This window comes from Hyperolius riggenbachi, chromosome 2, assembly GCF_040937935.1.
Source record: "Hyperolius riggenbachi isolate aHypRig1 chromosome 2, aHypRig1.pri, whole genome shotgun sequence".
Taxonomy (NCBI): Eukaryota; Metazoa; Chordata; class Amphibia; order Anura; family Hyperoliidae; genus Hyperolius; species Hyperolius riggenbachi.
In genome coordinates, this window is record NC_090647.1 from 106,789,366 (window position 1) to 106,812,688 (window position 23,323).

The following is a 23,323-nucleotide window of genomic DNA, read 5'->3' on the forward strand; positions in this document are numbered from 1 at the left end:
AGTTTAAGCTGGGCTCACACTTTAAATAATAGTAAAAGTTCTGCAAACCACATAGATACAAATGCAGAGCAAAATTTACACCATATGCAAGATTATAACAGTGGAAATCAAGCTGCTTTTTTATGCTTTTCCATGTGTTTTCTTACGCTGTGCACCTCCTGTACTTGTAGTCCTGGACCGCTAGCTCTAATGTTGAGTTGTTTTTTTGTTTTGTTTTTTTAACTATGGTTAAGATGGAAAAAGGCCTGTAGGACACGACTCAGGCAGGTTTGATTTTGAGGTAATATTACAGAGTAGCAGAGGGGGAAATTTATAAATGAAGCTACAATGTAATGGTAAATAATGCACCTGTTTTGCGCTTCCCTAGGGCCCGTGAGGCATACATTTTCTCCACAGTGATTTATTGCAGGCCTTTTTGTGGTAGTGCATGTGGCAATCACACATAACTTCTACCCTAAAATAATGTTTTGACTAAACAATTGTGACCGTGTAACTCCGTGAAGGTAGCTTGTTCCTGAAAACTGTACAGCTTTGTCTCTGCTGGTTCGCAGTCTGCCGCTGTGTGGTGGGAGAGACTGTCTCATTGACAGCAGGTGATTTTTATCTCCGCTCTTGCCATATGCTGTGCTGTTGGCGTTTTCTGTGCTAGAAACCGATGCGTGTGGAGAAGAGTCTGGAACGCAGTAAGACGAGGCGGACGGCTTGTTACCAGGCCTAATATATGTGCGGAAGGTGCAGTGAGGCAAGGGGCACAAACAGACTGGTTTATTGCGCTAATAAAATAGCCCATCTAGCCTCATTGCTTATTTATTCCGCGCTCTCCTAATTAAAAGGAGAAATGCATTACTGTTTTGCCGAGCCTGATGCTACCTGCCAACATGACTAAGTTTGTAGCACGAGTTTGTAGGCAAACTGCTATGGATTATTCTTCCAGGTAGCGTGGGACCTATCAACTGTTACATGTACATAGAACGCTTTGTGTTCACAAAGCCAGAAGTCATCTTTCTATTTTTATGGTAAACATTGCTGGCAAATGATATTGTTAGCTGCTCGGAAACACTATCGTAACGTCTTTAGGTGAATGCTGTTTTTTGTTTTATTTTATATTGAATGCCTTACATAACTTATATTGTGAGTGCTTCACAATGAGATATCCTTGTGCTGAAATGTGCGCTATTCCCATAGCAGCTAGTCATTTTTGGGCCTCATGTAAGAAGAGCGTGGAAAAAGAAGTACCGGTAGTTGTTTTGCCACATTCCAACCCATCAGATTTGTTTATTTTATTTTTTTTAAATAAAGGAAGCGTGGGATTGGTATCTGCAAAGGCATTACAGTCACTTGTTTTTACATGAGGCCCACTCTGTTTTCTTTATTAGTATATTTTTTTATTTTGTTTCATTGATGAACTTTTAGTGTATTATCAATAGGTTTTTAATATAGCTATTTACAGCAAGTTGCTAAAGTTATACTAACCCTGTTTTTATGTCATCATATATGTCTGCTGTAAATATTGAACGTTTACAAATGTAATCATTTCATTAGTGAATTTTCTTAGCGCTTTTTTTTCCGTACTGATTACAAAAAGCATCCATGCAACAAACCTTCATCTGGTACAACATAAGTTCCTTAATTTGCCACCCTGTTGACACAGTGGTCTGCTTCTGCTAATGTCTAGATTTGTCTGATATGGAGGCATGCATGTGGAAAATGTTAGGTCAAGCCATCTGTTGTTCAAAATTCACTTATAGGGAGGAAACTAGTCTAGTGGCCTCCCAGGTTCTCTTATCGTATACAATACTTTGCAGCTTTCTTTTCCCTCTGTGCTGCTGTGATAGGGAGGAGGAGCATCCTCAAGGTGAGCGTTCACACGTGACTGCTGCATCCTGCTCCTTCTAGTGGGAGGTGCTTTGGAAGGGTAAGGGGAGTGGCTAACTGACAGGACCGCCTCCCATTTGGGTTTCACCTGATTGTAAGTGTCAAGCTGGGTATAGGCTAAATGCCTGACAACTGTCAGATGAGCTGTGGGAAGTAGAGCAGGACAATAACCAGCAGTTGTTTTCCTGGGAAGGTTAGTTTCTGGATTTCTCCCTACAGGTGATTTTTAGTTTACGGTCCAAAATTTTTACTTTAGTGTTTGTGTGCTTAAATTGAGGCTCTGAGCAGTCATCCATTGTACTGGTATTGCAGATTTTGGTTTTGTTGTGAAATACAAACGCATTTACATTAGAAAAGCCAGTAGCAACCCATACTCTGTGTTCACCGAAGTTTCGGGTTGTTAACATATGTGCATTTGATTGCTATAGAATTACCCTGTAGAAATAGAGGGCATAGCTTCATAGCACTCACAGCACAGCTTTCATGAAGAGATCAGCACACACTTCAGTCTGCTTTCTATCCATAGAAACATGGTGGAACTGTTTGTTTTGGATATACTGTGATGACGTATCTTGAAATGACATAAAATGTTGCATTATTGATCAGAGCTTCATTTTAAGTAATTTTGAACACACAAAGTATGAGTGGGCTAACATCATAAAGATCATTTACATTGTTTTTGTTTAAATACAAACTTCATATATCCTGATTGCTGTGCTTGCCACAACTGAAAAATGGAGGTGACTATAGTTAGACACATCTATACTTTTCATATTCTGGTGCTATAATGCAATTGTGGGGTTAAATCTTACATCCCCCACCTCTACCCCGACCCTTTCCTTGTGTACTCTGTGCTGGAGCTTTGCTCCAACAGTGGGGGGAGAGTGGTAGCGTCCCCACTCCTCTAGCCAGGTTCTACTTTTGTCCTTTCCCTGAGTTTGCTGCAGGAGGGAGGCTGAGTGGCAGTCCATGTCATTCTCTCCTACCATTAACGACCATAGGATGAAGGGTGACAGCGCAGACCCTGCTTCCTCACAGTGTTATTGCATTGCTTTGCCCTCTGAAGATCCCAGAGAAGATCTTGTGATCGTCCCGTTTCAGCTCCAGAGTTTAATGAATAAATATTTTTCTTCTTTCAATGTCAATATGTTGAAAGGGGAACTTATAGCAGCTTTGTTTTTTTTGTTTTTTGAGAATGATGAAATTGGCCCTTAAAAGGGGTACTCTAGCTCTCGTTAATTTTCAAACTGTGGGGAGCAGGCATGTGTAGCAAACAGTCCTCATGTCCACTGCGTTCCCCCCTCCCCCCCTGTTTTTTTTTCTGTCCCCCTCAGTTATCTAGTCAAGGCCCCCCCGTAGCTACATCCAGTCGGTGAGAATTGTACAAGCGCTGCCCGACAAAACGTGTCCTTGATCACGCTCTGCGCATGTGCACTACGTAACCGTTTTGAAAATTACGAGAGCTAAGGTATCCTTTTAAGGTGGCGATAGACTTGAGGACGTGAGAGAATTCACCAAATCTAGATATTTTGTTCTGGAATAAGTCTCTGGTACAGTCTGCCTGTTGCTCCCAGTTATAATTAATACATATATGTGCAAAGCACTGGCAAACAATGACATGCATTTGGGTTGTCGGTCCATTTTTACCTTCACAATCTTGGTATGTCATTTGCCACAGTTAACATGTTAAGGCTTATAGTAGTGCTCGGAAAAGTAAACTAATGACTAGGAATGGTTAATGAGATGCAAATCGTCTCACAGTTGGTGCAGAGTTATGGAAATTTTTGTTTGACAAATTATACAGCTTAAGAATAGAACAATTAGATCCCTTGAATATGGAATCCTATTGGTCCATTTTCAAGCTGCATATATTTGCATACAGAAACTGCATAATCCTGCATGAACTCAGAATTACTTGCATCTCATTGACCATCCCTACAAATGACACCAGTCTAACGCTTGCTTTTTCCTTTCCTTCACCTTACCATTTACCTGAAAATTATTCTTTAGTAGTAATCCTGTGAATGCTTATTCCTTTTATTCCTCTTCCTTGCAATGCCAGAAGTGCACATTGTGTTGCTAAGGATATAGTACCCAATTTTATGGGTTTCAGATGAAGCAGCATCACCCACCTGCACAGTCTACTCTATGCAGTGGTTATGCGCTATGCAGGAAGATAAGCAAGCAATCACGTGACTACTGCTTTTAAGATGATTTGATTGGAAATTGATATATTTAACACTTAATAAAGTTGTGAAATTGGCAAGGTGTGGGATTGTGCAGAGGCGTATTGTTAGCACTTGAAGGCTCTGTTTTAATAAAGGACTGAAGGCAAAACACATTTATTTAGTAATAAGCCATGAAAATAGCTGCTTCATTGCTCCTGCATTTGCTTTTAGCTGCAGTGCCACAACTGGCAGAATAGTTGATACAAATCAGATTTGGGGATTTTGCCATTCCTTTAAAGGTCTGCTGCAACGTGAGTATGTAATGTATGGAGAATAACTGGGAAGCTGCTGAGGACTGGCCTGTGGCAGCTGAACATGTAGTTATGGCTATGGGGATGGGAAGGGGATCAGGAGGCTGCTATTAAATGCTGCCTATATACTGTGTAAATCTATACTCTATTTCATTGCGATTGCTCAGACAGGGTATTTGCTGGAGTCCATACATGTCAGGATTAGCCAGATTAGGAAACCCCCATCAGTAGCCGTTTCTAACTTTATAGCACCTGACATCATTTGAATCTGAAAACACTGGATGCGCAAGAAATGTCGACAGAGGCAGAAGTAGGAGTTCCACAAATGCTATTCAGCAGGTAAATGGTGATAAAGGGCGCAGTTACTATGTGCGCTAGGTTTAGACTTGTATAAAATTGTCTATCATATACTGTATGTATTCCCTTGTACCTGGTACAACTATGTAAACACAGTTTGAAACCATCTTGTGTTTAAATAAATTCATCTTCTGACTGATCGTTCCTCCATGAGTTCTCTGTGTGATGTTGTCCTTTTCCTGCTCTTCGGCGTCCTGTCGAATTTCAAGGGTGCAAGAAAGATGTCCTGCCACCTAATTTATACCAGTAAAGGTAGGCTTAAACAAAAATGAACTCGATTTAAAGTGGTCTGAAACTCTGACATAACATTTAATAAAAATGTGTTTTCCTACTTATTACTCATACAGTTATATTTGCTTTTGTGCATAAGTAATATTGTCTGTTTACACATTATACGTTTCCAAAGTGTAGTTTATCATACCCTGAAAGCTGGCATTGCATTTTATTCAAACTGCTTTTATTATATATTAACATCTTCATGTGTGTGCGTGTCTGAAGCACAGAGAGCTTCTTGTAACTTATTACACTGTGTTTACACACATTGTAACAACATTGGAATGTAAACAAAAATACTGTTTGGATGTGGAATGAAGCTGAATAGCAGGGCAAAGTGCTTTTGTTTAACCATCTCAGTGATGTTCTGCAAAAAAAATAAAATTCTGGGATAGCAGCTTTCAAGCTGTGAGGAATCTTTTAGAGCAAAGTAGAAATGCTGGCTTCCAGACCACTTTAAAGTGTACCCGAGTACGGCTTAAAATAAAATAAAAAGGTTAAAATAGACATACTTCACTAGGAGGGAAGTTTCTGGTTCTTATAGAGCAGCGGTGTCAAACTCCAATACAAAGTGGGCTGAAGTTGTACACTGGGACCTATTTGCGGGCCAACCTCAATGTCTACTGGCCACCTTCCTCCCTAATAACGTTCCTGGTGTCTAATGACCCCCCACCCCCTCCAACCCCTTATACAATTACCTGCTGTCTAGTGGTCCTCTCTCCCCTATACGTTTCCCTGGTGTCTAGAGGCCCCCATCCTCCCCTATACAGTTCCTTAGTGTTTAGTGCTTCACCTCCAATATAGCTTCCCTGGTGGTCTAGAGTGGGCCAAACATAATGCAAAGTGGGGAAACCTCTTGAGGGCCAAATTAAATGGCTCTGAGGCCCGATTTGGCCTGCGGGACGGAGTTTGACATGTATGTTATAGAGGCTTCCCATGCTGACCTGCTTGCCAAGCACCAACCACCCCCACCCTAAAGAAAACTGTCAATAAGCTTGTCTGATTGAAGATTGAGGCCCTGCTCCTTTTTAGGCATATGTGTGGCCATACTGCGCAAGTGCAGCCAGACGTGCAGTAAGCCGGAGCCGCAGCACGGCTGCACTTGTGCCTGAAGGGCAGAGCCACCCTGATCTTCAACAAGCTTTTGCTGAATCCCTTTCGGAATGGGGAACCGAAATGATGGAAGTCTCATGCAGGATGTCGAACATTGCCTGGGTCTGTCCAATTGTTCACATTAAGTGCGCTCAAGGGAGGTGGGGGGGGGGGATGATTAGTGGCATGTGATTGGTGGTTTAAACTGCATTGAGCAGTGCAAAGCGGTGGTGGGGAAATTGATATACAGTCAGATTTCTGAAGAGATGTCGTGATTATAGAGTGATACAAGCTAGTCAAACAATATTTTCTTATCAAGTATTAAACTTCTTAGTGCTGGGTATATATAGCATGGTGTGTGTTGAGAGGGAGTAAGCACAACCTGTTGCCAGCAGATCTCCATATGCACCATCCTATCCACATCTCAGCAAACCAGTATTGGCTTTTTTTTCATAACATTTTCATTCCAGTTATAAATTGTGATCCAAGTTTATATTTGAAGGTGCTGCAATGGTCTGCTGGTGCAGAATGCCTGGATTCCATTCTCTGGACAGAAGCAGGAGACTGGGATATTACACTAGCATTGTTACAATTTAATACAACCTATATGATATAATTGCTTTGAGATTTGGGGTCTCCCTTCTTTCTTCACACACAATGTAATGCCCCTCTGATATAGTTAGTATATATTGAATTTTGCTCATTCCACCTGGTTTCTTTGTTTTGTGCTCCCTTGGCTTATTTATTGTAGTTGATTGGTTTTGAGGTTATATTACAGGTTCTACAATTACCAGGGTCAGAGATTTGGACGGGGACTTGAGGTGAACACTTCTTATCACAGAAGTCGGGGGTGTCCAGCTAAGTGAGTGCTATAAATACACCAGCATTTACAGGATATGCTGCTTCACTGATGTTGCCTCAATAAGGAGAAGTGGATAGGAGAGAGACCCATTGTCTACTAAACATAGTCAGTGATGCGCTAATTCCAGTTGACATGCAAATTGTTAGCAGCTTAGAAATGGTCCAATCAAAATCTAAAGGAAGTGCATTTGATTGGCTCAATTCCAAGATAAATATGCAGCACACAAGCTGCAATTATTAGCATCTCATTGACTATATTTTCAAACAGCACATTCTGGGGACTTTTTTGTTCATTCAACGATACAACAGTAGTTTTTACAGATACAAAAGGTTCCTCTTCACATGTCACAGTTAAAATATATATATATATATATATATATATATACACACACATACTGTATACAGTGCTACCCATAATTATTCATACCCCTGGCAAATTGACTTAAAGAGAATCTGTATTGTTAAAATCGCTCAAAAGTAAACATACCCGTGCGTTAGGGGACATCTCCTATTACCCTCTGTCACAATTTCGCCGCTCCCTGCCGCATTAAAAGTGGTTAAAAACAGTTTTAAAAAGTTTGTTTGTAAACAAACAAAATGGCCACCAAAACAGGAAGTAGGTTGATGTACAGTATGTCCACACATAGAAAATACATCCATACACAAGCAGGCTGTATACAGCATTCTTTTTGAATCTCAAGAGATCATTTGTGTGTTTCTTTCCCCCATGCACTGAAGTTTCAGGCTGCTCTTTTCTTCCTGCAAACAGCTTTGCCCTTGTTTGTAATTCCTCAGTATGTAAAAGCCCAGCCAGCACAGAGGACGATTTATCCAGCTGATTAGAGCAGCTTCTCTCTTCTCTCTTATCTAAATAACACACAGGCAGTATGCATAGAGGGGCCAGGAAGAGTGAGTTCATAGCAGAACCACAACACTGAAGAACTTGGCAGCCTTCCAGACACAGGCCGACAAGTCTGACAGGGGAAAGATACATTGATTTATTACAGAGACTGTCATAGTAGAAAGTGCTGCAGTTAGCCAGAACACATTAGAATAGCTTTTGGAACTTGTAGGATGATAAAAAACAGGATGCAATTTTTGTTACGGAGTCTCTTTAAAGAACAAGCGACACCCATGCATGCTAACCTAGAAATAAAACACACACACACTTCTACTTAGATGAATGATGTAATGGTTAAGGGCTCTGCCTCTGACACATGAGACCAGGGTTCGAATCTCGGCTCTGCCTGTTCAGTAAGCTAGCACCTATTTAGTAGGAGACCTTAGGCAAGTCTCCCTAACACTGCTACGTCCTATAGAGCGCATCCTAGTGGCTGCAGCTCTGGCGCTTTGAGTCCACCAGGAGAAAAGCGCAATATAAATATTATTTGTCTTGGCATAACAGATGTATAGTGCTATCCACGTAATGATTTCTGTGAATTTTATAAAGGAAAAGCAGAAAATCCTATTCTAGGCAGTGGTCATCTTGCCAAGCTAATGCTGACATCATATCCTCCCTGACTCTTGTTTCCCCCCTCCCTTCTCTTGCTCATTGTGTATTCATTAGCTGCCCTCCTTCCAGAGTCTTCAGACACTCCCACTGAGGTGTATACTAGGAACTGCAGTCTCTTTTTATTTGCTCCTCCAATCGCAGAGTCAGCTCGGCCTTGCTTGTAAACACAAGTGATCAGAAGGTGTTTCTGATGAGCAGCTAGGCAGGGAAATAAATAGAAGAGGAGGAATATATTATAGATAAACAGAACCCACAGCATGCAACTGAATGGCAATTGCTATTAAAGGACCAGTGCTCCTAAAGTATGTGATAACTCCAAACCATAACAGCAGAAAAAGTTTAGCAAGTTTTGAATGCAGGATTAGCATCTTTATCACTTAATACACTCAGACCAGTTGCTGTTGAAATTTGATGTATGGTGACCATACCGCATTAAAGTAATTTTTTGGCGGGAAATGACATGGGTGTCTCCCAAAAAATAAGATGATGTACAAGAGGTATTGTGGGAAAAAACATTTATCAACCTATATTTACATTTGAGCTAAAAGTGTCCAGTCCAAAATTATTCATACCCTTCACAAACTGTCAGTCTGTGGGAAAATACAAAGTTCTACACCATTCTAAATAGTTCAAGCTGTTCTAAAGCATCCTAATTACCCTGATTAACCCATTCAGTTTCCGTCGTTTTCACGTGAGAAATGTTCACCTCCCATTCATTAGCCTATAACTTTATCACTACTTATCACAATGCACTGATCTATATCTTGTTTTTTCCGTCACCAATTAGGCTTTCTTTGGGGGGTACATTTTGCTAAGAGCCACTTTACTGTACATGCATTTTAACAGGAAGAATAAGAAAAAACGGAAAAAATTCATTATTTCTCAGTTTTCAGCCATTATAGTTTTAAAATAATACATGCCTCCATAATTAAAACTCACGTATTGTATTAGCCCATATGTCCCGGTTATAACACTATTAAAATTATGTCCCTATCGCAATGTATGGCGACAATATTTTATTTGGAAATAAAGGTGCATTTTTTCCGTTTTGCATCTATCACTATTTACAAGTTTAAAATAAAAAAAAAATATAGAAATATTTCATCTTTACATTGATATTTAAAAAGTTTAGACCCTTAGGTAAATATTTACATGTTTTGTTTTTTCTATTGTAATGGTTTTTTTTTTTATTGTAAACATTTTATTTGGGTAGTTTTGGGAGGGTGGGAGGTAAACAATAGATTGATAATGTAAATGTGTGTTAATTTTAAATTTATTTTTTTTACAGGTGTAGTATTACTTTTTGGCCACAAGATGGCGGCCATGAGTTTGTTTACATGACGTCACTCTAAGCGTAACACACGCTTAGAGTGACTCATCGCAGAGGGAACGGCCAGAAAAGGCGCAGCTTCTGAGAGAAGCGGTCGCTTTTTCAGCGGGGGAGAGGAATCAATGATCGGGCACCGTAGCCCGATACATTGATTCCCTTGCTACCGAATACGCGGCCGGGAGTGCGCGTGCACGCGCGCAATCGGCCGCGGGGGCGCGCGGTAGCGCGCATGGTTCCTGGACGTAGAAACTACGTCCAGGAACCAAAATAGGTTAATTAGGACTTTCATTTGGACTGTACATTCAGCAGATAAAATTGACGGCAGTGCCCAGACAACTTTGCTTGATTTGGTCAATTACTCTATATACTAGAGTATAAGTCTAGAAATGTAGGTCTGATTCACTTCATAAAATATGGGGGTCAACTTATACAAGAGTTACGTGCAACACTAAACACCCTGATGTGTGTACTAATAGTGACATTCCCATTTGCAGCAATTTACCCAGTGCTAAGGGATACTTTGAGGAAAGGAAATGCCAAGAAAACGCAGGTCTGAAAGACCTGGCCACAACAATTAACAAGGAAAGGGGCAGGGGGGAAATACTGGGCTGCAGGAGGGGGAGTGAATAATTGCAGGACTTGTGGGCCTAGAGGAGGTATTGGCTGCACTTAAAGGGAACCTAAACTGAGAGGGATATTTGATGTTTGCTTTTAAACAATAACAGTTGCCTGGCAGTCCTGCTGAGCTCTTTGGCTATAGCAGTGGCTGAATCACACACCTGAAACAAGCATGCAGCTAATCCAGTCTGACTTCAGTCAGAGCACCTGATCTGCATGCTTGTTCAGGGCCATGGCTGAAAGTATTAGGGCTCTTTCACATCAGAGCTTGCGTTGGAGAACGCTCAAAGCATACGTTTTGTTGTATGCTTTTTAAAGGAATTTTGATATGCGTTGCACTGCAGTGAGTGTGCGTTTTCAATGCGTTACAGGACATAGGAAAACGCAGGTAATTTTTTTTTCTTTTAGTTTTCAACTTTCTACATTGTTCCTCTGTTGCATTCTGGGACTGATTGCCTGCGTTAACGGATTAAAAACGCGCATAGTGTGCGTTTTACATTGACATTGTAATGCATAAAGCTAGCGTTGGCCGAAAAACTGCGCCTGGGTGCAGTGTAACGCAACGCACAAAAAGGCTGCGTTATATGTGAAAGCTAAAATGAAAGTCTATGGACTTTCATTTCACCTTGGGTAACGCAAACTTTATCCTTTGCGTTGAAACGCAGAAAATCTGCCCTAATGTGAAAGAGCCCTTAGAGACACAGGATCAGCAGGAGAGTCAGGCAACTGGTATTGTTTAAAAAGGAAAAATCCATATCCTTCTCAGTTTAGGTTCCCTTTAAGGGTCAGGAGGAGTTAATGGCTGCAATACTGTATGCAGTGCAGTCATTAATCCCCTACTGAGCCCCAATTGCAGCCATTAACTTTGCTGGGTAGACTTTTATACTTGAGTCAATAAAATATTCCAGCTTTACGAGTATACAGATCAGGTGCTCTGACTGACTGGATTAGCTGCATGCTTGTTTTAGGGTTGTGATTCAGCCACTACTGCAGCCAAAGAGATCAGCAGGACTGCCAAGCAACTGGTGTTGTTTTTAAAGGAAACATCCATATCCTTCTCAAAGTTTCCTTTAAGAGGGTTGAATATTGGAATCGACTTATACACGAGGTCGACTTGTATTTGAATATATATGGTAGTATTAGATTTTGGCGACCAATCCTTTCCAATTTCCTAACCAAGGATCAAACCGACACAAACTTTACAACACCGAACATGTGTATGTGTAACTTAAGAAGGCAAACTTTTTGTTTTGCATAACATTTAAGCAATAGGGCTTTTTCGTCCTTTGTAGCCCTTTACACACTCCAATTAGTTTTGGTTCGCCATAAGCTTGCTGGGTAATCTGTAACTACGTAGTTAAGACAAACCGTAGTGCTAAGGTTACTGTACTACATGTCAATTTAAAACTGTTAACTTTGTAACATCTAATGGCTCATTAGTTCACCCTACAGAGTTGTACAGCAGCTGCCAGAGCTGACAGGGTCTCGCTGAGCACCATCAGACAAAGGTTACACATGTGGCCTGCCTTGCTGTACAGATAATGTCAATACACTGAACAATGAAGAATTAGTCCTTCACATTCCCCAACACAAGAAATGCCTATCTTTGCAATATCTCCATATCCCTACCACAGGGACCAGATGGCCTTCCTCATTTCAGACAAGGCTAAAAGTTTGTGGTATCTACACATGAGTTGCTAATAGCATTTTGTGAGCAGTAATGCTGCTGCAGGTCCCATCTAAGTGCTGCTGCACTGCTATTTCTGCCACTCTTGAGTGCTGTCAGGAAAAGTGATGAATGGCCTTTGGTGCAGTGTGCTGGTCAAAGGCAATCAGCAGTCCCGGCTAACTTAATTCACTGCTTCATAATCTGCCATGGGTCCACATGGAATTGACTTAACCCTGTAAAAGCTGACAAAGTCTGAGAGGTTTTTAACCTTATCACTGCAAAAATGTACATGGTTACTGATGTGCTGCAACAGAAAACACAAATCGACATCGAGATTGTGTCCTTTTACTGATTAGCAAGTGTGAGGGAGGGACAACAAAGGATCCTCCGCCAGGTTCTGATTTAGTTGTCAGATGATGAAAATAAAGAAGCCGAAATGATCGTTTAAGTATACATATAAAGATCTGGCATCTATTTTCTTTAATAAAATGGTATCAGAAGATGTCTCAAAGAGCTTAACAAGTCAAAGAAAAATACATTTCCATTCATAAAAATTAGAGTAAGAAACCATTGTTTTTGAAGATAGTAAATGTTAAAGTATGTAAAATCAGTGTTAATTGTTAAAAATACTTTGTTAAAATACTATATGCTCGATCCTTCATATACTGTAAGTCAGGGGTGTCAAACTCAAATACACAGTGGGCTGAAATTGAACACTGGGTCCAGTTTGCGGGCCGACTTCGATGTCTAGTGGCCTCCTCCCCCCCCCCCCTTATAATGTTCTCATCTGTCTAATGCCCCCCTATACAATTCCCTGGTTTCTAGTGGTCCTCTCCACCCCCTATACAGTTCCCTGATGTCTAGTGCCCCCCCCCCCCCCCCCCCCATACAGTTCTTTGGTGTCTAGTATCCCCTCCCATACAGTTCCCTGGTGGTTAAACCCATTGTGAAAGAAAGGATGACCATCTTGGCACAGATCAGGTTGAATGTTTATTGTTATTGACAGTTCACAGTTTTCCTGAGGCTCCGATATGGGGTTAAAGGAAGTACAAGTAACTGAGCGGAATATGAGTGTCATCATTTTTATTTCATTTTATAAAATACCAGTTGTTTGCCTTCCTTTCCTCAAATGTGGCTTCAGTAGTGTTTGTCAGACACCCATAGAAAGTATGCAGCCAATATTGTCAAACAAGAGCTAGAACATTGTTGCTCAGATTCCATAAAGGTCTCTAGAGTTTTCCCACTTGAGATATTTTAGCATCTTAATAAAAAGTCAGAGTAGAAAGGTCAGAAGCTAAAAGTTTTTAGTGCCATCTATTTTGTGGTGCTGTATGGAGTAACAAAGATGGGTGTATAAAAATGCAGACAGCCGTACATAATACAGGTTTGATAGACATAAATGTTACAGTGACCAATGTTTTTTGTGATTAAAGTGACTCTGTAACAAAAATTACAACGTTTTTTGTACCATCCTACAAGTTCCTAAACCTATTCTAATGTGATCTGGCTCACTGCAGCTCTTTCTACTATAACCATCTCTGTAATAAATCAATGTATCTTTCCCCTGTCAGACTTGTCGGCCTGTGTCTGGAAGGCTGCCAAGTTCTTCAGTGTTGAACTGTTTCTCTATGCACACTCCAGTGTGTGTTTTATTTACATAAGCCAGCAGCTTCTCTGCTATCTTATCAGTAATAGAAGAGAGCTGGGTAAAAATCCTCCTCTGGAGGCTGTGAAAGGAGCTGGTCTGTCACATACTGAGGAATTAACTACATAGGCAGAGCTGTCTGCAGGAAGCCTGTAATGTTCAGTGCATGGGAGAAGCTGGGGACAGAAGATAAACACACACAAGTGATCTCTTGAGATTCAGAAGTAAGGCTGTATACAGCCTGCTTGTGTATGGATGTATTTTCTATGTGTGGACATGCTGTACATCAACCTACTTCCTGTTTTGGTGGCCATTTTGTTTGTTTATAAACAAACTTTTTAAAACTGTTTGACTACTTTTAATGCGGCGGGGAGCGGTGAAATTGTGACAGAGGGTAATAGATGTCCCCTAACGCACTGGTATGTTTACTTTTGTGCGATTTTTAATAATACAGATTCTCTTTAAGCTTACAAGGAATAAAAGTAAAAGGATTCTGCCCCAGTGAGCTTACATTCTAAAGGGATAGGGAGGAAACAAGACGTGGGACAATATGTAAGCTATCTACTTATCCTGCAGCAGGAAGAGGGAGACTTCATGGTGTGAGGTAGACAGTGCCAGGGAAATCACTCTGCTGAATGCCTCAACATTTTAGGAGCAGGTAGATGATTCAGTCCTGCTAAAAATGCAATGGCAGAAATAGCCTTTTGAGTCTGATTATGGCTGTCTTGGGCTCGATATCACTAAAAATCAGAATAATCATCTAATGAGAAGTCAAACTTTCCCGCACTCAGCTGAATCGTATCAAACCATAGAGAAGGAAAGCATGTTTGTGTTATTTTAGTCATCTGTCCCCTGTGAGTTTTTATTTTGTTTCATAACTTTTCTTTAGTTTGACCACATGGTTGCCTCCAGGTGACTGCAGTACTACAAGCGCTAATTCACTGACCATTTCAGTTACCCTTACTTGAGAAGATCACACATTTCAGGCAAGGTACATTTGCAGAATGATGTGATTTCTGGAAAAACTTAGTAAATCTGTTTTTTTTTTGTATGGTAATTTTTGTTCCTGTAGCTGCATATTTCAAGGGCTTTCAGGATTTTAGAAAAGGAAAACAATCCCATCTAAAGGTGGCCACACACCATACAATCTTGGTTGTTCAATCTTACCACCTTCATGTAGTATAAGAGCTTATCCAATTAATCATTCAAGGTATTTTCAATCTGTTGGCCCTTATACTACATAGATGTGGTAAATCTGTGCAACCAAGATTGTATGGTGTGTGTTGAGCCTAAGGTAGCGGAGTTGAGCAGGAATTTGTGATTAGGACTATATTTGCAGAACTGCTTGGAGTGTGCGCAGAAAGCTTGGGGGTGCCCTGTTCACCAGTAGGGATGGTCAATGAGCTGCAAATACCTAAAATTCAAGCTTCATGTATCGTATTTTTCAGACTATAAGAAGCTCCTAACCTGTAGAAGTCAATAACCAGGGGAAAAATATGTACTAAACCTGGTGCATCCGTGGTGAAGGAACATATTGTGGATTATGCCCCCTTTGTCCTCCATGGGTCCTGTGTCCCCCATGTGTGCGCCTCTGTCGTTGTTGTGTCCTCCTTTTATGCCTGTTTGTGTCCTCCGTTTTTCCCCGTGTCCTCTGCATGGACGCAGTGCAGTGGGTTGGAGGTTCGTATTGACAGGCGTTCACAAGTCAGGAACTCCCTGCATCTGGACTATAAGATGCAGTGACTCTTTTTTTTTTTTTTCTCCATTTTTGGGGGAGAAAAACTGAGTCTTATAGTCCAAAAAATACATTATATTATACTGTATGCAGATTGAAATTGGACCAATTAAAATTGGCAGGAAGTTATTCTGATAAGTCCATTTTCAAGCCGCCTAAAATTTACATGACAATAGAATTTTAGGCAAATTTATTTGCATCTTTTTGACCATTTCTAGTCACCAAGGTCCAGCTGTCCTGGTAAGCACGTTTTGAATTTTGTGACTTGTTTGGAAAAACATAGCTGCTAACTGACAGTAGACTGACATGTGAAAGTATTAGTATGAAATTACATACAGTCTTGTGCAACATTGATTTTTTTTTTTTATTTTATATACCGTTATATATATTTTTTTTCAGTAGATCTTTAGCTTTCCTTCAGCACTTTGCAGTTATGGATACATTTTAGTCCATGTGTTCTGTTCAATGCTGTGATCTAGCCAGTTACCCTGTAGGTATAGATGGTGGAGCTAGTCTGCTAGAGGGGACCCAGAAGGAAATCTCATAGAGAACACTTCACCAATCACAGCATCAGCTACATCTTGAATCGTAATTGGCTGAATATTGTTGGCACAGTTATTACAACCTATCTGAAACCTAAAAGTTGTAGAGGGTGCTGTGATTGGAGAACTATTGAAACGGCAACCAATCACGTTTCCGGAATTTCCAAATGAGGTTTCCTCAAGTAGACAAGCGCTGAGATGGTCAGCTCTTATGCATTTTTAATACAAATTTGTATAAAGGTTGTAATTTGGGCCTATCAAATACACTTTTTAAATTTGGATTGGTCCAATTCCAGGCTGCATACAATTTGCATTCACGCAATCCAGAGGTATTAGCATCTTACTGACCATCCCTTATGACCATACAAGCTGATAGGTACTGTGTATACAGAAAGAATCAGAATGAGGTTATATACGCCATGCATGACTAAGTCGTGCCCAGAATTGGGGTTGGCACAGAAAAACAGCTAGGGTGGAAAGACAATAATCGTTAAGACAATAGATGGCAGTGAAGCAACCATAAACACAACAAAAGCAAAAAACAAAACAACTATAGTAAGTAGTGATTGTTGGTACAATAATGAGCAGCTTTAACAAGTGTGTCGCTGGAGACTGGAACACAAAAGGCAGCAGCTGATTCAGGCCATTGTTCTTTCGGGTACCTCGCTACAGTCCTGGGGGGAAGCCACTGTATAGAGTTCAGGAGGTTGACAGCGGAGGGAAAGGAGTTTTTATGTAGACTGTGTATAAAGCGCTGTGGAAGATATTGGCAATATAAAATACTACATAAACGTAAGGCCACAGCATAGGCTTTTTCACTTCTATCCACCCTGTAATGAAAAGCACATCATCCAAATAGAACCAAAGGGCACAGAAAGCCATAGCAGGAAAAAAGGGCGCAGGAGCCTTTTCCGAAAAAATGGGCACCGCCATAGGCACCTATTATGAAAGCTGCGCCTAGCGGCAGAGAAGAGAAATGTGAGCGTGCAGTGGCCGCTATCGGGCACCGAACTTTACCTTCTTTGCCGCAAATTGCAGCTTTTCTGATGGCCGCGATATGCGTTGAACAAGGTCAATTTCAGCACCTGGAGGTATCCAATTATCGTTAATGATTAAAAGTAGGTAGATTTCTGCACCGGGAGGTTTCCGATCCCCTGCAATCATTTTAACAGTGCCCAATAGAATCCCGGGTGCCCGAGGCTTGCAGAAACGCAAATAGCGGCATTGTATAACGGGTTTGGAGCGCCGAAATTCACCTACTTTTGCTGCATGTCGTAACTTTGTGGTAAAGGGGCAGTAATGTTTTTGGGGGTTTAGGGTTAGGTGCCACCAGGGGGGTTCTTGGGGTTAGGCACCACCACGGAGGGTCTTTAGGTTAGGCACCACCAGGGAGGGTCTTGCGGTCAGACACCACCAGGGAGGGTCTTAGGGTTAGGCACCACCAGTGGGGGTCTTAGGGTTAGGCATCGATAGAGGAAGGGTTCTGTGTGAGAGTAGGATTAGGTTTGGCCATAGTAAAATATCAGTAATATTTACTAATATCAGTAATATTTACTGATATTTTAATATCAGAATTCAGTAGTAAAATATCGCTAATTTTAGCGAGATTCTACTAGCGACAAACCCCTGCGCTCTTTTTTTCCAATTGCCTTTTTTTATGTAGGCCAGAAATAACCTGTGTACACTTATATAGTATACATCAATGTGAAAAATGATGAATCAAAGGGATAAAACATTCTTTTGGCACTGCAAATCAACAACAGTTGGCAATTTTCTAGATGGTAGCAGTTTGCATCTAGTTAATATGGATATATGCAGCGCACTGTGTATTCCGCCTGTGTCAGGCTGAAAACTGCAGATTATATAATAAATGAAGTAATCTGGCCATAGGACGGATGAGGCTCTAAAACAAAAGATGCAGCCAAATCTATTACATGTTATCAACGTGCTGGGAGGCACATGACCAATCTGGGAACTGGTTAGTGACAATGCAATCATTTATCGATTCTTTTAGCATTCTCTGATCACACTTCACAGAGAGATGTGACAAAGGAGCTGCAGGGAAAGGCTGCACCCTGGCATAATGGATAAAGAGATTGACTTTATGGTACAGGTCAAAGCATGTAAGATTCACCAAGGGACAGTTAAGAACATTGATGCACAGGTAGCCGCGCAAAGTACCGACCCCGGGCAAAATGACTAGATCGCCAGCAATTACACCTAAAAAGAAAAGAAATAATGCCGCCATCATGAACACTTTTAGAATCTTTTATTGGTGTTAATGGAAGAAAGTTTACGCTCCTTAAAATAACAATCTGTCTCGTATATTTGATTTTTTTTTCTTCACTTTCTGCAGTTACCTTCTAGAGTGGTGAATGATGACCTTACAGTCCTATCCAGGAAAGACAGCTCTGGCAATGTTGTTTATGATGCAGGCTACATACCGTGTTCCTCTGAAAATAAGACAGTGTCTTATATTAATTTTTGCACCAAAAGACGTACTAGGGCTTATTTTCAGTGGATGTCTTGTATTTCTATGAACACAAAAGTTCCTGTGCTGTGTGTCCTCCTGCCTTCCCCACTTTGCCTCTTCCTCTGCTGGATCTTGTGTGCCCCTGTGTCCTTGCACATTTAGTGTCCCCCTATGTCCATTATCCCCCAAACGCCTGTGTCTTCCGCTCTCCCACATATCCTGGTATCCTCCTGCATTCTCTTCTTTCCCACAGCTCCATGCCGCCGTGTCCCCGAGCTTCAGCCTTTGGGGAAAAAATACGACAACTTGTGTCTACTAGAGCCGATGGTCTCGCAGGCGGGACCATAGCTTAATTATTGGGCCAATTACTGTACTTGCTGAGTAGCAGTGAGTGCAGTGATTGGCCCAATGACAGAGCCTTGGACCCCCCCCGCAAGACCATGGGTTCCAGTAATAACAGAAGTTGCAATACTTTTCCCCCTTACTGCCGCTATAGCTTACTTTTGGGGTAGGGCTTATATTTTGAGCATGCTAGGGCTTACTTTCCGAGGATGTCTTAACTTCAGGGAAAGAGGGTATCTACAGTCCTTGAATTTCCAAGTCTTTATCCTAAAAGTGTGGACAATGGTATTATTTTTATAGGTACTCTGGGAAATTCTGCAGATTTCCCTTTTTATGAGGTGACTGGTCATAATAGGGCTGAAAGATGATCATACGTATATGCATGTTTTGGCCAAGGGATATTTGGTTTGGCAATATTGTACCTTGCCAAACCCAATTCCCCATTAAAGGGGAACTTCAGCCTAAACAAACATACTGTCATTAAGTTACATTAGTTATGTTAATTAGAATAGATAGGTAATATAATCTCTTACCCACCCCATTTTAAAAGAACAGGCAAATGTTTGTGATTCATGGGGGTTGCCATCTTTGTCACGGGAGCAGCCATCTTTTTGGTTGAAAGGAGGGGACAGAGAGCAGGAGACACAGTTCCAACTGTCCTGTGTCCTGATCACCCCTCCCAGCTGCATGCGCTAGGCTTCAAATGTCAAATTCAAAATGTAAAAAAAAAAAAAATTGCACCAAAACAGCAGAACGAAAACAACAACATCAGAAATCCCATCATGCTTTGCACAGCATCAGGGGAAAAATGCCCGGGCAGTTTTCTTCTGTGCAGCTAAAAATGAGGCTTGTATAAGAGAAACAAAGTTCTGATGCTGTGAAACTATTAAAGAAACACTAAGCCTTGTCAGTGCTGCTGAGTCGATTTTTAGTCTGGAGGTTCACTTTAAGACAACATGAGTATGAGAATTGTTTAGGGTCAGTTGGATAGCGTGCTGGTAAGGCTCCCAGCTCAAGACTGTATGACAGTACATTTTTATCCCTTGGTAATCAGTTGAGTTAATTGGCAGAGACCTGTTTAGTTGTTGAGTCTTGATGCTGCTTTCCTCTGCTTGTCTTGGAGCTACTAGATATCACAGAAGCACCCTCAAAGTGCCTACCTGAAGGACAGTGCTCTTTGGAATTGTACCTGCTACCGCTACTGTTACTACATCGACACGTGGTGTTACAAATGCTGCCATTCTGCTGCATTTTAAAGGGATACTGTAGGGGGGTCGGGGGAAAATGAGTTGAAGTTACCCGGGGCTTCTAATGGTCCCCCGCAGACATCCTGTGCCCGTGCAGCCACTCCCCAATGCTCCGGCCCCGCCTCTCGTTCACTTCTGGAATTTCAGATTTTAAAGTCTGAAAACCACTGTGCCTGCATTGCTGTGTCCTCGCTACCCCTGATGTCACCAGGAGCGCACGGCACAGGCACAGACCATACTGGGCCTGCGCAGTACGCTCTTGGTGCCATCAGCGGGAGTGAGGACACGGCAACGCAGGCACAGTGGTTTTCAGACTTTAAAGTCTGAAATTCCAGAAGTGAACCAGAGGCGGGGCCGGAGCATTGGGGAGTGGCTACACGGGCCCAGGATATCTGCGGGGGACCATTAGAAGCCCCGGGTAACTTCAACTCATTTTCCACTGACTCCCCTACAGTGTCCCTTTAAGTGCACCCAAATGATGCTCGTGGCAGGCAGCCGGGTGACTAAATCAGCCTACCATTTAAATGAGGGCTTAAAGAGACTCCGTAACAAAAATTGCATCCTGTTTTTTATCATCCTACAAGTTCCAAAAGCTATTCTAATGTGTTATGGCTTACTGCAGCACTTTCTGCTATCACAGTCTCTGTAATAAATCAACTTATCTCTCTCTTGTCAGACTTGTCAGCCTGTGTCTGGAAGGCTGCCAAGTTCTTCAGTGTTGTGGTTCTGCTATGAACTCCCCCTTTCAGGCCCCTCTCTGCACACTGCCTGTGTGATATTTAGATTAGTGCAGCTTCTCTCTTCTCTCTTATCTTTTACAAGCTGGATAAATCGTCCTCTGAGCTGGCTGGGCTTTCACATACTGAGGAAATTCAGACAAGGGCAAAGCTGTTTGCAGGAAGAAACGAGCAGCCTGAAACTTCAGTGCATGAGAGATGCAGGGGGAAAGAAACACACAAATGATCTCTTGAGATTCAAAAGGAAGGCTGTATACAGCCTGCTTGTGTATGGATGTATTTTGTATGTGTGGACATACTGTACATCAACCTACTTCCTGTTTTGGTGGCCATTTTGTTTGTTTATAAACAAACTTTTTAAAACTGTTTTTAACCACTTTTAATGCGGCGGGGAGTGGCGAAATTGTGTCAGAGGGTAATAGGAGATGTCCCCTAACACACTGGTATGTTTACTTTTGTGCGATTTTAACAATACAGATTCTCTTTAAAAGAAATCTGATCTGGACTCAAGGCAAAGCATGCACTGCAACAGAGAAGTATGCCAGATGCTTGTCAAGAGGCTGCTATCCCCCTCCACCTATGACCCCACCCTTGCCACCGCATGCTTGGAAACTGCTGCTTCTGGTCAATTGTATGGACTCTGGAGGTGAATGGCAGACTCCTTGCAAGTCTCTGCCATGTTTATCACAATGCGTCTCCTACTTTAGGACACCAGAGTACAGTGGCGTAGCTAAGGAGCTATGGGTTCCCATGCCAGTTTTACATTGGGCCCCCTCAAACATTTTTCGGATGGCTCCCCCTTCAATAAAAGCTTTTATTTGCTCATTGCCAATGTGTGCAAAAAAATAATTACATCAGTCCTTATCTGCCTGAAATTTCTGCAGTACAGTAGGCTTCGGAAGTAGAGTAATACAATCCTTTGCTAAGCTTTTAAATGTAAAAAGATGTAAAATCGACTTTTTTTTTATAATGAGCCACATTATTAGCATCCATTTTTAATGTGCTAATGAGATGCCCTGTATACTAAAAATTATGCTTGAATTACTTTAAAGAGACTCAGAGCTGAGTCTTAGGCCTGGAACCCACTGAAATCCGCAAACGCAACCGCTAGCGTTTTGTCTGAGCGGTTTGCAAGCGGATTCATGCGTGTTTTCGGTCGTGTTTTGCAACAGTGTATTTTTTTCCTCAACGGTTGTGTAGCGTTTTGCGTTTCGCGTTTTTATCCTGATTGGTCCTGTGAATTATTTTTAATTTTGTTACAGTGTGCTGAACCGCAAAACGCTAGCAAAACCGCTCAGTTTAGGTTTTGCTGAGCGTTTCTGCTAGCGTTTCAATTATTTACATTGAAGCGCTAACGCTCCCAAAATGCTGCAGGTCCTGTGGAAGTTGCCCCATCCATTAACATCAGCTGAGCGTTTTGGCAAACAGCCCTTAACCTCCCCGGCGTTCAATTTTCCCAGGATTTCTTTGCAAAAAGTGATAAAATGTATTTTTAAAAAACTTTTTTTTCCTGTAACTTGCCAAAATGTGTCAAGCAAGGGTCTAGTATACAGTGCACGAGAGTATTGATGTGTATGCACGTTTATACTGTTCACAGCATGTTTTTATGGATGGACATTTCTGTCCATACCGCTGGGGAGGTTAAAGAGACTTTGAAACTACTTTTAAAACAGCTTTTTACCTTATATTCCACACGGGCATGTTTGCTCCTGCTAAAAGGCCTGTCAGGGATTGAGTCCTGATCCCTGCAGTGACAGTAAATGTGCCTGTGTATGTATTGTAACACTTTTATCACCATCCTACATTGCAGCTCTGCAGGTATTACTGAATCTGGTATTGGTGCCCTTAATTGGCAAAGACACAATGCCCCATGCATTTCTCAATCAAAGCATATTAAGCGCTGGGAATTTAGCTGACCCACGCCCCAGTGTGCCACACTGCAGCCGACCCAGGTCCAGGTGTGCCACACTACAGCCGACCAACGCCCTGGTGTGCCACACTGCAGCCGACCCATGCCTGGATGTGCCACACTGCAGCCGACCCATGCCCGGATGTGCCACACTGCAGCCGACCCATCCCCAGGTGTGCCACACTGTAGCCGACCCATGCCCGGGTGTGCCACACTGCAGCCGACCCATGCCTGGATGTACCTCACTGCAGCCGACCCATGCCTGGGTGTGCCACACTAACCCATGCCCGGGTGTGCCACACTGCAGCAGACCCATGTGTATATGCACCACACTGCAGCTGACCCATGCCCGGGTGTGCCACACTGCAGCAGACCCATGTGTATATGCACCACACTGCAGCTGACCCATGCCCGGGTGTGCCACACTGCAGCAGACCCATGCCCGGGTGTGCCACACTGCAGCAGACCCATGCCCGGGTGTGCCACACTGCAGCAGACCCATGCCCGGGTGTGCCACACTGCAGCAGATCCATGTGTATATGCACCACACTGCAGCTGACCCATGCCCAGGTGTGCCACACTACAGCTGACCCATGCCCGGGTGTGCCACACTGCAGCTGACCCAT